The sequence below is a fragment of the Suncus etruscus genome, chromosome 6, assembly GCF_024139225.1.
Source record: "Suncus etruscus isolate mSunEtr1 chromosome 6, mSunEtr1.pri.cur, whole genome shotgun sequence".
In the NCBI taxonomy this organism is placed as follows: domain Eukaryota; kingdom Metazoa; phylum Chordata; class Mammalia; order Eulipotyphla; family Soricidae; genus Suncus; species Suncus etruscus.
In genome coordinates, this window is record NC_064853.1 from 30,551,790 (window position 1) to 30,565,196 (window position 13,407).

The 13,407-nt window shown below is 36.6% G+C and overlaps 1 pseudogene; it reads left to right on the forward strand.

The window, feature by feature from the left end:
* The first annotated feature begins 12,314 nt into the window (after positions 1–12,314).
* Positions 12,315–13,077, forward strand: LOC126011294 (eukaryotic translation initiation factor 4E-like; annotated as a pseudogene).
* The last annotated feature ends 330 nt before the right edge of the window (positions 13,078–13,407 follow it).

Consider the following 13,407-nt stretch of genomic DNA (forward strand, 5'->3'; position numbering starts at 1 on the left):
ATCATTTATTTGATAAACATTTAGTTTCCAAAATATATAAGCTATTCAGACGAATGTGATGGCACTTAACTCTTGTAGTGGGTACAGTGAGTCTTCTACACAGTTTGAAAATATATTCCTAAAATTTTATGATTTAACATAAATTTATAATAAATTGTAACATATACTGTTATTAAATGAGTGAACTTTGTCTACAATATTAGAAACAATAATAAGTATTCTAAGTGGCAAGCTGCAAGATCAATAGGAAAAAAGAAAAAGAAAAATAGTCCATTTTTCCTGTAACTGATCACATGGTTTTAAGCTAGATTTATAATTAACTTCTGATACTGCACATTTCATATTATCATGTCACTCAGAAAATGCCTCAGAGACATTTTGGGGAGACTTAATGCATGTCCGTACTATGTGAGGAGGGGGCCAGGGAGAGAAACTTTATTCTTAGAATCACCTCTCCACTTACCTTTCTTAGAAGGCAGAGATATAGAATATCCCCTGGCTCCAAATAAGCAGGATATTTATGTGCCTTACCTTTGAAGGGAAAAAACAAGGATTATTTAGGTGGAAAAAAAAAGATTGTTTAGGTTTAAAAATCTGCCTTAGAGAAGAAGCCCTTGAAGAGAAATGGAATTCAACAGCATTGGATGAATCAAGTTGACTGGATCCAATCTAGAAAATAAGAAGCTCATCACTGCCCAGCAATGTGACTGTCCAGGATCTCCTCACAAGGCTATGTGCTCAGAAATGTCCATAGGGGCTTTGGTCAAATGCGCAGCTATCATAGGTGTGATTACTTAAACATACTGGGTAGAACCTACTATCTATCTGGACTATGTGGTGTGACCTGTTGGGACCAGTGTCATATATGTGTCTCTTCATACAGGATGCTGCCCTTATTACTTTATAGAAAAAAATTTAATTATTGTATATTATGCAAAAACTAAGATATAAAGAGGTCAGCTACCTTCTGGCTTACCTTACTTATAAGTGGTGCATCCTCTGTAACATGTGATTCTAATATGGTCACCTATTAGCTTGGTGATTGCTGAGCCCTCTTTTGTGTTTCTGTTCCCTATAAAAAGGAGTCAGAAAATACACAGGAATAAAAATGTTAATTTATTTTCTCCAGTGAAATAGTTTTATGAGGGAGGTATTGATTTTAAGGAGATTGTGAAATTCTTCAGATAAAAAAATGATAGTCCAAAAAAGTAAAGAGGAGGTGATGCGCTAAAGTTGGTATAATGATGACTGCAGAGGCCAGTGTCTTACTTTTCTTTGAGAAGTGGCACTCCCATCCAAAATTTTTCCCACTCTTCTCCTTCATTTATTTCTTCATCCAATCACTGGGGATTACTGTATTTCCATTATGTGGAAAGTCTATACACATGGAAAGCCTCTTTATAACTTTCCAAAGTTTGGGGTTGGTGTATCTAGATAGCAAAGATTGGGAAATACTTTACTAATTAAGAAACAAAGAATATGGGCTCAAAATGATAGTATAGTGGGTAGGCACTTGACTTGCACACCACTGCTCTAGGTTTGATCCCTGGCATTCCATATGACTTCCTGAGCAGATCCAGGAGTAATTTTTGAATGCAGAGCCAGTAGTAATCTCTGAATGTTGCCAGGTGTGCCTCCAAAACAACAAAATGAAACAAAACAAAACAAAAAACAAGAAATGCTGACATTAACCCAGCACTCTACATTATGATTTGATGACTTTTAAAAATGATACAAACCTTTTTTATATCATTAAATTCTTTCCTGAACTCTTTCCATAAATGGCTTGTCCAACACGTTCTCTCAAAAACTAGTGAGGCTTGTTTATGCCAGCATGTGACGATGATACCTTGAAATATTCCTACTCCTTGAATACATGGGGCAAAACAGTGCAAACAGGATAAGACCCCTCCAAAGTTTGGGGACCTCTATGTATGGCCAGGAGGCTCAACTAAGCAACCAGCAGTCATCTTTATAGTCATGGTCAGCAACCAGATCTCTAGAGCTGACTGCCTGGGTTTGAATCTTGAATGCACCGTTTACAAGTAGGGTGAGACAGAAGGTAACTGAGTCTTTATTTTAGTTTTTGCACAGAGTAGAAGAATTAAAAAATAATTTTCTATGAAACAATATGAAAAGTGATACGTTTACTTGTGCAATGCTTAAGACATATAAAGCATTCATTAAATATTTGCTATTGCCAGTATTATAAACACAACTGTTAGGAAAAAACTTAAGACTAAGAAAGAAAAATGTACAACCAGAATTTAAAACCAAGCTTTTTTTTTTTTTTTTTTGGCCACACTCGTTTTGATGCTCAGGGGTTACTCCTGGCTAAGTGCTCAGAAATTACTCCTGGCTTTGGGGGACCATATGGGACGCCAGGGGATCGAACCGCGGTTCTTTCTTGGACACTGGGGGATCGAACCTCGGTCCTTCCTTGGCTAGCGCTTGCAAGGCAGATACCTTACCTCTAGCGCCACCTCACCAGCCCCTAAACCCAAGATTTATGACTTTAAAATTCTATCTACTTTGGTCTCTGTGCTGAGGTGAACATTAGGTGCTGAGTAAAGTAGGGGAAAGAGCAAGAAGTTAAGAGTTCTTAGTGTAGGGTAAAAGCAGGTTGAAAAGTGACCATGGTAAAATACTGTTAATGGTTGCATGCTGCTGCCCTCTGGCCTGAAAAGAAGCCCAGGATTTACATTGAAATAAAAGACCTTTGACCACAAGAATTGTGTAATAAAAATTCTGTCATGATGCAAAGGAGAAGTTTTAGAAGTTTTAGGAGTACAAGGTTAGGTACATGGGCAAAAGTCAGAACAAAGACAGTTACCTCTTGGAAGGTTATCTACTCAGAAATTTTTTCTGAAATTTACATTTTCTGTATGAATTCTGGTCCTTGGAGAAGGTTCTGAAAAAGACAGTCATGCAAACAATAAGAGAAATAGTGAATTTAAGGTGAATTGGTCTTTATTCTTTCGTTTGCCTTGTGTGTGATGCTCTATTATTTCTGAACACTATTTTGTTTTTATAGCACATTACAGCTGGCCAATTTTATCCCTTACAGATGAACTTTTAATTGATTTTTTACCCTAGCTGAATTATTCATTCAGTACATTATTTATTATTTTTATATACATATTTATTCTTTTATTGGTTTCTCATGCTAAACTGTGAGCTCAAAAGATGTTGAGTTTTACTGAATTAAGAAATAAGAGGACCTCACATCTATATTCATTGTAGCACTATTTATAATATACAGACTTTGGAAACAACCAGGATGCCCCTCAACAGATAATGGCTAAAGAAACTGTGGTACATATACACAATGAAATATGCAGCCATCAGGAGAGATGAAGTCATGAATTTTTCCTATATGTGTATATACATGAAATCTATTATGCTGAGTGAAATAAGTCAGAGGGAGAGAAATAGATGCAGAATAGTCTCACTCATCTATGGGATTTAAGAAAAATTAAAGACATTACTGTAATAAGGCCCAGAGAAAATAGAGTTAAAGGCTGGAAGGGCGAAAGGACCAGCTCACAATTTGAAGCTCACCACAAAGAGTGGTGAATGCTGTTAGGGAAATAACTACACTAACAGCTAGCATGACAATGTTAAAGAATGAGAGAAGTAGAATGCCTGTCGTGAATACAGGCAGGGGTGGAGGAGGATGGGGGGCTTTTGGTGGTGAGAATGTTGCACTGATGAAGTGGGGTAGTCTGTTTATGACTGAAACCCAACTTCAAACATGCTTGTAATCATGGTGCTTAAATAAAGATTTATATAAAAAAGAAAAAAGAAAAAAAAGAAATAAGAGGACACAAGGTAAGTGAGACACATATTCTGTTCAAGCATTGGGAGGATTAACATATTAAAATGGCAATACTCCCAAGGTATTGTACAGATTCAATACCATCTCTCTTAAGAATACCCATGACATTCTTCAAATAAGTGGATCAAACACTCCAAAATTCCTTTGGAACAATAAACACCCACAAATAGCTAAAGCAACCCTTAGGAAAAAGAAGATGGCAGGCATTACTTTCCCCAACTTTAATTGTATTACAATGCAATAGTCATTAAAATATCATGGTATTGGAATAAAGACAGACCCTTAGATCAGTGGAATAGGTTTTCATATTAAGAGAATGTTTCCCAGACATACAATCAATTAATCATTGATAAAGGGGCAAGAAACACAAAATGGAACAAGGAAATTCTCTGCAACAAGTAGTGCTGGGATAACTGGTCAACCACATGCAAAAAAGCGAACAAAGACTAATCCAACCTTCCTGGAAAACGATAAGGAGATTCTTCAAAGGACTGGAAATTGAGCTCCCATATAATCCAGCAATACCACTGCTTAATCAAATACAAAAGCACAATACAAAAATGCCCTCTGCATGTCTATGTTCATTGTAGCTCTATTTACAATAGATACAACCTGGAAACAACCCAGATGCCCGACAACAGATGTGTGGCTAAAGAAACTGTGGTACATCTACATAGTGGAATAATATGTAGCTGTTAGGGAAATATCAAGTCACAAAATTTGCCTATATATGGATAGACATGTAGACTATTATGCTAAGTGAAATAAGTCACAGGGATAAAGACATAGAATATTATCACTCATTTGTGAGATTTAAAAGATGGTACATTAATAATACCCAAAGACAATAGGGATGAGGACTAGAAGGGCCAACCCATAATTTGAAGCTTACCACAAAGAGTGGTGAGTGCAGGTAGAGAAATATCTACAGTGACAACTATCATGACAATGATAGTGTGAGAGAGAAATAGAATGCCAGTCTCAAAGACAGTCAGGGGTGGGGGAGGAGGAGGGTGGGGGCATTGGTGGTGGGAAAGTTGTACAGGTGAAGTGAATGTACTTTTTAAAAAGCGGTTTATTAAAAAAAAAAAAGAAAAGAAAAGAAAAGAAAAGAAAGGGGCCGGAGAGATAGCATGGAGGTAAGGCATTTGCCTTTCATGCAGAAGGTCATCGGTTCGAATCCCGGCATCCCATATGGTTCCCCGTGCCTGCCAGGAGCGATTTCTGAGCATGGAGCCAGGAGTAACCCCTGAGCACTGCTGGGTGTGACCCAAAAACCACAAAAAAAAAAAAAAAGAAAAAAAAAAGCGGTTTATTGATTGATTGATTGATTGATTTTGAGGCAACACGGTGATATTCAAAGGTTACTCCTGGCTTTGACTCAGAAATCACTCCTGGCAAGCTCAGGGGACCATATGGGATGCCAGGAATCGAACCTTGGCCATCCCGGGTAGGCTGGCTACATAAAAGGCAAATGCCTTTCTGCTGTGCTATCTCTCCAGCCCCAGGAATGTACTTTTTAGACTGAAACCAAACTACAAAGTTATTTACTTTTAAGGTTTAGGAGCCAGGAGGCTAAAAAATTAAAAAAAAAATATGTTGAGTTTTTTTTTCCTCCCCTTTGTTGTTGTGTTGTTATATAATCAGGGGTCACATACACTTAGTTGTGGTCCTCCTGGGGGATTACACACTTTAATTATAATGCTCACAGTACTTGGTTGTGATGTGCCAGAGTTCAACACTTGTTTGGAAATTGTAAATTGTTCTTTGTGGCTACATGCTTACAAGGCAAAAAATCTAACTCTGAGTTCCCTGAGCCCAAAAGATTAATTGATTTTGAGTGAATGACTGACTGATTGAATAAATAATCACTGAGGTATTGGAAAAAAGATTATTGTCATATTAAGATTAGTTTCCTGGGGTAAATACAATAGCTAGCCAGAAAATGGCCAACTTAAAATAATAGAATTAAGAACTGGTGAGATGGTTCAAAGATCTGGGGCATATGCTGGGTATAAGAACTTCTGATTTGATCCCCAGAAACTCATGGTGTCCTGAGTACTGCCTTGGTTGACCCTCAAGTGCCATTCCAGGATTACTGGGTTTGATCCCCAAACAAAATAATAATAATAATAATATAAGTAAATCTCTTATATTTATGAATTGAGCCTGACATAATTGTCATTAAACCAAAATAAAAATTTTGACAGGGCCAGACTCTTTCTGGTATTCTAAGGTGAGTTAATTTCTTTTATCTTAATTCCAGTTTTCAGAAACTGTTAGAATCCCTTGCCTTATAGACATGTGTTATAAGCTAAGAAGATGCTTCAAAATGAGCATCTTCCAAATTCTGCCTTTCAAGACTTTCTTGTGTGTGTGCATGTGTGTGCCTGTGTGTGAGTGAGACTCTGTGTGTGTGTGTGTGTGTGTGTGTGTGTGTAATCTTTATTTGTCTGTCTTCAAATATGAAGAGATATGATTTTATTTAGGACTTTTTAAATTATTCATTGCTTGAATTTTTCCACTTCAACTTCAGCCTTCTGATTCTTTGAGAGTACCTAGGAATCACAGATGTGATTTGGCTCCAGGAAACTTTCCTAACAGTGATTCCTAACAGTGATTTCCTATCAGTGATTTCCTAGCAGTGATTGTTTGAATTTTAGCTTACTTTTTGGACTTTGGAAAGGCTAGCAGTCCTGTAGATCTTCAAGAAACAGTTTCTATTTGAATCCTCCCACACTCTATTTTTCCTTTATTTTAACTTCTGATTATAAACAGCAAAAAGAAGCCTACCCATATCTTCAACATTTTTCATGGAAAATTTCATCAAAGAAGTATTCAAGGTCACAGAATTTGCTTATAAGTTCTGCTTTATACACAACTTTAGGATATAATTAAGCCAAATTTGTTGCCACAATATAGCCAGATTTATTTCTCTCCAAGTTTCAATAACTGATTTCTCACTCTTTTTCTGAGTCATTATCCAAGTGCCTTTTTGGGATAAGATATGAACAAAATAAAAGATGGCATTTGGTGACATGTGTTTTCCCCAAGACAGTGTCAGCATTATTCTGACAAAGCATTATATGCATCTCGCTTTCTTCTATAACTTAACCAAAGCACCTTTAATTTCTGTATTTCTGCCAATAACATGTACATACTTTTCTTATGCTTTCAAAAAGTTTTATCTTTAAGATGCTTTCACATTTTTAGTATCTGTTCTATAAACAATACCATAGTCATTTAAAACCACAAAATTTATTCTCTCAAGTATAAAGTCCAAAATCTAGGTCATGCATCCAAAACAAAGTTTCAGCAGGCCTAAGGTTCTATCAGAGTTTCTAGGAACAATTCATGTCCTGCAACTGTAAGTATGCCTCAGTTAATGACTGCACCATTCCTGTCTTCAAGGCCTGCATTTTCAAAATTCCTTGTATTTCAAAGTACTTGTATTCTCTTTTAGAATAGGATCCTGTCATGAGTGATGATATAAACTGTTAGTATTTAGTGAATTTAGTAAGATGGCTTCAGAATATAATGAAAACACAAATATCTTCATCAGTATCCACTTCCTTTAACCAATGCCTCCAGACTGCAATTTATTTAATGACTACTCATCTGTTATTGGGCACTTGTGTTGTTTTCAGACCCTGGCTATTAATTATAATGCTGAAGTATTAATATATACTCAAATTCACATTTTTTGTATGTTCTTAAGATAGACACCAAGGTGTGAAATTGCAAGGTTATATGGTAATTTGTTTTTAACTTTTTTTTTGTCCTTTTTTCTGGTTTTTTTTTTTTTGGTCTATCTTTTTTTTTTGTTTGTTTGTTTTTAACTTTTTGAGAAATCTCTTTTCTCTTTTCGGTAAAGGATAAACGATGTTACACTCTACCAGTAGAGAATAAAGGTTCCTTTTTTACTGTATCCCCACTAGTACTCTTGTTTCTGGACTTAAAAAACATGTTATTCTTGGTGGTGTGAGATAATATCTCATTTTAATTTTTGATTTGAATTTTCCTGAAAACCAGTGATGATGAACTTATTTTTTCTTGGGCTTATGTGTCCTATGGAGAACTGTCTGTTTAGCTTTTTTCAATCTTTAAATGGGGTTGTTTGTTTTGTTGTTAAGTTTTATTAGTGCTTTATACATCTTAGATATTAGCCCTTCATCACTTGTATAGAGTGGAAATAGTTTCTTTTAGTGAGGATTTTTTAAATTTAGGTCATAGTCTATTTCAGAATGCAGGAACCTTTTAGTTTGATGTCATTCCATTTTAAAAGTCTCATAACTGAAATAAAATGATTCAACCTAGAAATGAAAAAGTTATCCAAATATAGAAAACAATATAAAGACTCCATCAAAAGTTCTTTAAGTATAATAGAACTATACAGCAAGGTGGAAGGGGACAAAATCAATATACAAAATGTGTTGTCTTTCTGGGTTGGAACGTTAGTACAAAGGGTAGGGCATTTGCCTTCCAAGTGACCTACCCAGGTTTGAACCCTGGCACCCTATATGGTCCCCAGAGTCCACCAAAAGTGATTTCTGAGCACAGAGCCAAAAATAAGTCCTGAACACTGCCAACTGTAGCCACCAAACAAACTAAATCAACAAGCCAAACAAAAAACTAAAATGCATTGCATTTCTACTTGTAAGTAATGAATAAGAAGATAAATTCAAAACTTTTCATTCGCAATTACATTCCCCAAACCAGATATTTAAGAATCATCTTTACAAAGGAGGTTAAAAAAAACTTTTACAACCAGGATGTGTGATGAAAATGTGCTCTGGATTCTACCCCCCACAAGAAAAGCTCAAAAGACAATGGGGAAGCCTATATTTCCTTTATAAATTTAAGACCTATATAATACTACCTCTTAACCTGTTTATCCCCAAATGTAAGGTAGTCTCCTGCATCACTTTATTCCATTGATATTTTTTAAACTTATTTTTATTTATTTTTTCCTTTATAAATATGTGAGTATATAATATATATATGATATATATACTATATATAGTTATATACTATATATATATAGTCTCATTTCTGTTTTCTCTTCTTCCTTAACTCCCCCTGTTTTGGTTCTGCTTGATACAAAAACCTACAAGAAAAAAGTCTTGCTGAGGATAATAGCTCAGGTCAAAACCAGGACACAGAGATGATGGAGCCTGACACTCTCACCCCTAAATGCACCAGCACTATAATATACTACCATTTCTTCTTGCAAAGGCATACTAAAAAGGGGAACATTTTGTGTATTGAAACAAGCTCTTATCTATCTATACTATATCTATATCTTATCTCTACTATAGATAGGAACTCATATACTTTACAATACAGGGTCACCTCCCACCTTGAATATATGGTCCTAATTTAGACTTCATGTGACTGTCCAACCCTGAACCCTAGATCTCAGACATAGAACTGACACAGTTCTCCACAACAGCTACAGGAACCAAACTCCCTCTGGGACATTCTTAATACTGCTCTGACACCAACATGCGCTGGTTTTGATATGACATCCTCATAATGAGGAAATGGCAACAACTTGGACTAAGAGCAGGTTGTCTTACCTCACCTCCTAACGATAAGATGAATTCAAAAGACATGTCATTCTTTGGTACAAAAGCCAACTTCAATATCTACAGAAGACTGACTGTGATAAACCATGACTGGGCAGAACTTATCCTGGGATTAATAAAAAAAAAAAAAAAGACCCTAGTCTAGGCCTTGGCCTATGATCTGTACAACAACCAAGATCTCTAACTCCAGAGATCTGAATGAGACAACTGGAACCAAACAGATATTCTGGAAATATAAGGAAAGACTCTATTCTATGCTTCATCCTAGAATCAGGGCAAAAACCAACCATAGAAGACTGATTAAAACAACAATGATGGAACAGAACTCCTAGAACCATAAAGAAAGACTTCATCCTAGGTTCCATCCTTGAACCTGTGTAAATACCAAGATCTCTTGCTACAGAGGCAGGATTTTATCATCCACGATGGAGAGGAAAGTTTCTAGACACCACCAAAGGACCAAGGAGAGAGTAAAAGAACATGTATGGAGCCTGTAGTTATTCCCATGACAATATACTTCAAGGGTGGAGAAATCCTGTATCTCTTAGGCCAATGGAATTCCCTTTCTAATTTCGCCAATATTTACTGTGCCTATGCAAGAAAAAAAAAAGAGAGAGAAGCACAAATTAACTTTTTTTTGTTTTGTTTTGCTTTTGTTGTTATTTGTTTCTTGTTTCCCTCCCCCATGGGTTCTCTTTTTTGTGTGTGCTTTGTTTTGTTTTCTTTCTTTCTTTTCTTTCTTTCTTTCTTTCTTTCTTTCTTTCTTTCTTTCTTTCTTTCTTTCTTTCTTTCTTTCTTACTTTCTTTCTTTCTTTCTTTCTTTATTTCTTTCTTTCTTTCTTTCTTTCTTTCTTTCTTTCTTTCTTTCTTTCTTTCTTTCTTTCTTTCTTTCTTCTTCCTTCCTTCCTTCTTCCTTCCTCTTCCTTCCTCCTTCCCTCCTTCCTTCCTTCCCTTCCTTCCTTCCTTCCTTCCTTCCCTCCTTCCTTCCTTCCTTCCTTCCCTTCCTTCCTTCCTTCCTTCCTTCCTTCCCTTCCTCCTTCCTTTCCCTCCTTCCTTCCTTCCCTCCCTCCTTCCTTCCTTCCTTCCTTCCTTCCTCCTTCCTTCCTTCCTCTTCCTTCCTTCCTCCTTCCTTCTCTTCCTTCCTTCTTTCTTTCTTTCTTTCTTTCTTTTTTTCTTTCTTTCTTTCTTTCTTTCTTTTTCTTTTCTTTCTTTCTTTCTTTTCTTCTCTTTCTTTCTTTCTTTCTTTCTTTCTTTCTTTCTTTTTCTTTCTTTCTTTTTTTCTTTCTTTCTTTCTTTCTTTCTTTCTTTCTTTCTTTCTTTCTTCCTCCTTCCTTCCTTCCTTCCTCCCTCCCTCCCTCCCTCCTTCCTCCTTCCTCCTTCCCTCCTTCCTCCCTTCCTTCCTTCGTTCCTTCCTTCGTTCCTTCTTTCTTTCTTTCTTTCTTTCTTTCTTTCTTTCTTTCTTTCTTTCTTTCTTTCTTTCTTTCTTTCTTTCTTTCTTTCTTTCTTTCTTTCTTTCTTTCTTTCTTTCTTTTTTTCTTTTTTTGGTTTTTTAGTCACACCTGGCAGCTCTCAGGGGCTACTCCTGGCTTTACACTCAGAAATCACCCTGGCAGTCTCGGGGGACCATATGGGATGCTGGGATTTGAACCACTCTCCTTCTGCATGCGAGGCAAATCCCTTACCACTGTGCTATCTCTCTGGTCCCCATTTTCTTTATTTCAGGACCATGGTTATTGTGTGGTTGGTATCTTTATTGCTGTGGTGCTTTTCAATTTTTTTGTTTGATTTTTTAAAATTTTTTTTTAGTATTGTTGATAGGTTTCTCCCTTTTTCCCTTTCTTCTCTTAAACTGATATTTATAGCCTCTAGAAAGACTCCTCCCATTTTTTGCTTGTTTGATTTTTGTCCCATTTTATTTATATTTTTTTCTTTTCTTCAAACAGAACCACATAATTTGAGCCATCTTATCTCGCCTCACAAATTGAGGAGGAAATAACGGAGGGTTCCAAGGCAGACAGTTGTATGAATATTGAGTGGAAATAAAAAAGATGATCAGACATGCTAGACACAGAGGGGACCACTTATACTAGCAACCCAGGTGGTAAAGGAGGGGGATGTGGGATGCATGCTGGGAACAGGGGTGGAGGGAGGACAACATTGGTGGTGGGAGTGCCCCTGATTCAATATCACTATGTACCTAAAAATTACTGTGAAAGATTTGTAATCCACTTGGTCAAAATAAAAATTATAAAATGGGGGCCCGGAGAGATAGCACAGCAGTGTTTGCCTTGCAAGCAGCTGATCCAGGACCTAAGGTGGTTGGTTCAAATCCCAGTGTCCCAAAAGAGAAAAGAGCTGGAAGTTCCAGCTCACCTCAGGAAGCTCACCACAAATAGTGATGAGTTTAGTTAGGGAAATAACTACATTTTGAACTGTCCTAATAACGAGAATGTATGAGGAAAATGGAGAGCCTGTCTAGAGTACAGGCGGGGGTCGGGTGGGGAGGAGGGAGACTTGGGACATTGGTGATGAGAATGTTGCACTGGTGATGGGTGGTGTTCTTTACATGACTGAAACCCAAACACAATCATGTATGTAATTAAGGTGTTTAAATAAATTAAAAAAATAAAACAATAAAAAAAATGTAGGATACAATAAAATTATGTTTTACAGAAAAAAAAAACCGAAAAAACAAATCCCAGTGTCCCATATGGTCCCCCGTGCCTGCCAGGAGCTATTTCTAAGCAGACAGCCAGAAGTAACCGCTGAGCACCACCGGGTGTGGCCCAAAAACAAAAAAAAAATTATAAAAAAGAAATTGTAATAAAAAACAAACAAACAAAAACTTTTACATAAAGAATTATGTCACTATTAGTCATTGATCTAAAATGGCAATCAAAGAACTGGAAATTACCTCTGCTCCTAATCTTCCACCTACAAAAGAAGAGAAAATAGAATCTAATCAGGAAGTTGCTAGTCCATAACATTATACTAAACATCCTTTATAGAACAGATGGGCACTCTAGTTTTTTTTTAAATGATGAAAACAAAATGTGGCAAGCAAATCTAGGGCTGATCTCTACGTTTGCTACTATTGAAAACTTTTTGGCTCTATACATCCATATCCAGTTATCTAGTAATTTAATGCCTGGCTGTAGCTACTCACTTTTCTTTTTTTATTAAATAATTTTTTTTATTTAAACACTGTATTTACAAACATAATTGTAGCTGGGTTTCAGTCATAACAAGAACACCCCCCTTCACCATGCAACCTTCCCATTACCAATGCCCCCGTCTCTTCCCTCCTATGTGGGAAGATGAGAGCAAACATGGAGGACAAAGGTTAATCACATTGAACAAGCAGCAGAGAAGAAGTGACCTTGATCGCTTCTGGCTACAAACACTGCTGTGCATTACTGGATTTTTTTTTTTTTTTTTACTACAGTGATGATGTGTGTGGAGCTGTTGTTAATGTTAGAGCTAAAGGCGATAAGATAGCAATATAGACTACTGATGTGAAAACAGAGTTGGTCACACATATAGAGAGGGTATGCAAGTAGGACATCCTCCAAAGATAGTTATTAGTTATCAGTTCCATGCAGAATAGCTACTAAGAGTGGCTTTACCACTAAAAGTAGATTTGTTGTTTAAGAAGACACCTTCTGAGTATTCTCACAGGAGACAGAGTCAAGCAATCAAGATTTGGGAGCTGAACCAAAGTCTATTCAAAAGCAAAGTGGATTGCATTTAAATGTGATTTCCTAACTATAATCATGTTACTTAAATAAATAATATATTTATAAAAATGTTAATTTCCATCTAAATGCTGCTAAAAAAGGGCCAGACAGATAGCACAGCTGTAGGGCATTTGCCGTGCAAGCAGTCGACCCAGAATGAACCTAGAACAGATGGTGGTTCGAATCCCGTCACCTCATATGGTCCCCAAGCCTGTCAGGAGCACAGCCCCTGAGTGGCACCAGG